The following is a 4717-nucleotide window of genomic DNA, read 5'->3' as shown; positions in this document are numbered from 1 at the left end:
TAATGCAACTCTATCATGCAATGCTTTATTTTCTAATTCTAGGCAACTAATCTTTGCACTTAGAGATTCATTTTCATTTGTGAGCTCTACTGTTTTCTTTTTAAGACATGCATTCTTTCTACCAACTTTCATCAATTCATCCTACAATTCTATAAAAGCATCATATAACTCATCATAAGTAGGAAGATCATTTACCTCATCAAGTTCATCATCTCCTATTGCCATAAGTGTTAGGTTTGATACTTCTTGTGAATCTTCTTCATCACTCAATTCTTCATCGCTATCGTCCCAAGTAGCCACCATGGCTTTCTTCTTGAGTTTGTCGAGAAGTGGACACTCCGATTTTAAATGACCACGCTTTTGGCATTCAAAAGCGTGGATAAGACATGAATTAGAATTGTAAAAAGTTTGATTTATCATAAATTCTATATTTAGTCTAGGACATTTGTATACATTTTTTTCCCATTTTCTATAATGATATCTATTTATTACACATGTTAATTAAGTGCAATTATTTATCTTGATGTGGATCAAGTAAAAACAAAATAAAGAGATATCAATAAAATTAGATCTAATTTTGAATATTATGTATACTTTATGTAGTTTCAAACTTTTTGCTTGTATTTAGAGACCATTTAAGGCTGTTGTTGAAGAAGTGTAGAAAGATGTAAAATAACCTCATCTTACAACAACTATGAAAGATATTAAAATAATATTTTTTTCAAAATCCGATTTTGAGAAAAAATTTCATCCTTAATTAAACATCACATGTATTATAGAAATGCAAAACTACCATTGTTATATTTAAATTAAAAAATAATAAATATATAAGGTAATAAACATTATAACGAGTTTTTATTTTAAAATTGTAAACTTTTGTTTCTGACAATAACTCTTATATTAATTTATTTATTTTGCCTTTTATTCATAAGTTTTATGCATAATCTACAAATTTTATGTTTTATTTTGCATTTAATGTTGATTTTCTTTTTTTATATTATACGTATAAGTTTTCATTTTATTTACCAGTAATACATCTATTTATCAGTTTTATAGTAATTTACTTATTTTACCTACCTTTTACAATTCTTATGTTTCATTTCCAAAATTTATGTTTTATTTTACAGTTGTTGATGATTTGCTAGTTTTATGTTATGTTTGCAAGTTTTTGTTTTGTTTACTAGTAATAGATTAATGGGTAATTTTTAATTGAGTCCTCATTAGTTCTAGAAAAAAAATTCAGAGACCAGAAGTTTACTAAATGAATCAATTAAATTCTTTCAAGTACAAACTAATGTCATTCAAGTCCTTAACTTAATTGCTCAGTTAAAAATATTAACAACGTTGAGGACATTTTAGTAAAACAACAATTGAGTTGTTTCTCATTCTTTATTTTTGACAGGTGGAAATAGTTTAAAGTAAACTCAATTAACCTGATTAAGTTAAGGATCGGTTCTTTCAAATGAAAAAAAAAAAACCTACAGAAATTGCCATATTCTTCATGTGAGAGGAGAGATCGAGAGAACGTGGGATGGTGCAAAAAATGTTGTATAAATCTACTGTGATTTGACCAAAGCTTTGGTAGCATTGATTGAGTTCAAGTACTAGAGAGAACCTGAGTTTAAAGGTTAGTAACTCTATTTTTTTAGTGATTTCTGCAAGAATTTTCTGATAAAAATTTTTCCATAGTGAGTGATCGTTGTGAAAAATTAGGTTTTTCAAGTCTATTTTTCAAAATGACAAACTATGTTTAATTATTGATGGATTCTTTTTTTTGTTCAATGTTGTATTTTGTTAATTTGTTGTTTTTAATTTGCTCTTTATGTAATTGTTAGACCAAATACACCATTATTATACCTGTATTCATTTCAACAATTTGGTATCGTTATATTAATAAGATTGAATTCATTGTATTGGCTTCTTTGTTCATGTAAAATTGAATTCTATGTATTCTTATGAGTGATAATTTTTCTATCTATTAGACTAAAGTCACTATATTCACTACTTTCTTTCTTTTTGCTAGGCTATTTTTTCTTTTTAGTTTATATTTTTTATATGTATTAGATTGAATTTGCTTTTGTACATTTTTTAGCCGAATTACATGTATATTTCATTTAGGTTGAGTTTTTTTGTTGTTTGCTAAATAAAATTATATTAGTTTATCCTTTTTTGATGCAATACTTTTTGTTTTAAATTAATGCAGGTAGCCATGTTACCCTTTTTTGGGTTAAAATTAATAGGGTGATGTATGCGATAAGATTATTAGGCTGTTTCTTGAAATTCAAGATGTCATGATTAAGCATGGACACAGTGAAATGGATTTGATTGAAATTTCTGTTGTATTGCCATGGACTACAAGTAGGCAGAGGAAGCTAATTTCAAACGATAGTGAATTGTATTGGGTTTTCGAGGAGTTTTTTTTTATCAATAGTTGTCCTACATTGAGTTTGAGGTGCACACTAGGTCAGGTGGTCAGTCATTTCATGAAAGTGTTGTAATAGGACCTAAAAATCCTGTCAATATTAAAATTAGTGTTGTAATAGTGATAAGTTTGAAATTCCTGTAGCTAAAAAGGGCCTGCCTAGAATAATTGGTACTTTTTTATTTGCCTCAAAGTCCAACACAATGAAATCCACTAGGAAAAAGAATTTATCCACTTTAACCGGCACGTCTTCAATCTTGCCTTCAGGATAAGCATGAGATCTGGCAGCACATTGCAATGTCACTATGGTTGGTCTGACTTCTCCAACTCCCAATTGCTTGAATTATGATAATGTCATAAGATTGATGCTTGCTCCCAAATCACAAAGTGTATTGCCACTGTATTTAGTTCTTATGGAATAATGAATTGTGATACTTCTTGGATCCTTTAACTTCTGAGGTATTTTACTCTGAAGCATATGGCTGTATTCTTATGTTAGACCAACTATTTCAAATTCTCCAAGCCTCATTTTCCTTGCCAATATACATTTCCAAAACTTTACATAATTTGGCATTTGTTCTAATACTTCCACAAAAGGAATGTTGATATGCAGTTGTTTCAATACTTTCAAGAATTTACTGAACTGCTTGTCTTGCTTTCACTTTTGAAATCTTTGTGGGAAGGGTGGTGGATGTGTAAATTGTTGTACTGTAGCAGACTATACAGATTGCTTTTCTCTTGCTCTATTATGGTATGTTATTGTTGGTGCTACAGCTTCTTCCTCAACAAGCACTGAATCATGTTTTTTTGCAGTTGCTATAGCTTAGCAACTCTCACCAGTGTGCTGGAAAATGGGTTGTTGTGTCTCTTCTTTAATTTGAGTTTCCCCTTGGGTTGAATTAGGTTCCACTCTTTTTTTTGGTACTTTAACAAGAATATGGACATCCTTTCCAGACTTTAAGTTAATCCCCTTACAATGCTCTTTTCCTTCTCTCTTTGGATCCTCTATATTGTTTAGTAAATTATCCTGAGGTATGTTGCTCAATGCTGTAGCAAGCTATCCAATCTTATTCTCCAAGTTTCTTAAAAATACAGCTTGGCTTTAGACCACTACTTCAATCTTCACAATATACTTCTTAATCAGAGTTTCAAGGGAACTAAATTGATCATTACTGGTGTTTCTTTACCCTTAAAATTGCTGGTGAAAACCAGGTGGCTGAGCAAGTCTGTTATGTCCACTGGATGCTGCAGCATGCTGATTCTGATTGCTCCATGAAAAATTTAGGTGATGTCTCCATCCAATGTTATAGGTGTTTGAAAATGGATTGCTTGGATTTTGTTTATTAAAATTGCCCACATAATTGACTGAAGCTGAATTCTTAGGACAATTATCATATAGATGTCCCTCTCCATAATAAACACAAGAGACTTCAGCAACTTGGTTAAATGTTGCTGGAACAGTGGCCGTTGCTTTTACCATATTTGTCAATGAGGTTACTTGGGTTGTTAATGTTGTCAGTGCATCCACATTGTGTTCTCCTGCTGCTCCTCTCACTGTGGCTTGTCTAGTTGATGGCCATTGATAGTTATCCTTTCCAAAATTTCATAAGCCTCATTATATGAGTTAGACAATAAAGCCCCTAGTGCTTGAGTTCAACCCATTGTAGAAAGTTTCCAATTGTATGCAATAAGGAATACCATGATGAGGGCATCTCCTGAGTAACTCCTTGAATCTTTCTCATGCATCATACAAGCTTTCATCTTCAAGTTGATGGAAAGATGTGATCTTATTCTTCAACTTTGCATTCTTTGTTGGTGGGAAATATTTCATCAAAATTTTGTCAGCCAAATCATTCCATGTGGTGATGGAGTCTGGTGGCAAAGAACTCCACTGTACCAACTAAAATTGATTTCACAAAACACAATAAGCACCAATCCCCGGCAACGGCGCAAAAAACTTGCTGTCGATTTTCTAATGCTATTAGTGTCAATGTGAAAATGTAGACAACAAGTAATATAACGATAAAAATTCAAGATCGTCTCCACAAGGATTATTATTATAGGAATTGCTACAGTAATTTTATCAGTGCCATTCTTATTATAAATTAGAATTAAAACAAATTATTCAACTAATGAACTAAGGCAGATCTTATTGGGCTAGTCGGCAATGTGTTGCTTTAGGTCGTGTGGAATAGTTGCGGGAGTGATCTTGCATGATGTGTGGAGCTATAACAGTGCTGAGCATGGGCCAATCTATGGGCTCATGGAACTAGCGAACCTATTCTAGAATTTCGA

The 4717-nt window shown here is 31.7% G+C and overlaps 1 non-coding gene across 1 annotated transcript; it reads left to right on the top strand.

Annotated features, from left to right (window-relative positions):
• Positions 1 to 4116: 4116 nt before the first annotated feature.
• LOC112498459 (small nucleolar RNA R71) lies at positions 4117 to 4223 on the top strand. The gene has a single exon (XR_003065770.2). It is a non-coding gene; the product is annotated as a small nucleolar RNA R71 (small nucleolar RNA).
• The last annotated feature ends 494 nt before the right edge of the window (positions 4224 to 4717 follow it).

Source organism: Citrus sinensis, chromosome 3 (assembly GCF_022201045.2).
Source record: "Citrus sinensis cultivar Valencia sweet orange chromosome 3, DVS_A1.0, whole genome shotgun sequence".
NCBI lineage: Eukaryota > Viridiplantae > Streptophyta > Magnoliopsida > Sapindales > Rutaceae > Citrus > Citrus sinensis.
Note: the sequence above shows the minus strand (reverse complement) of the source record. Positions and strands in the feature narration are given on the sequence as shown.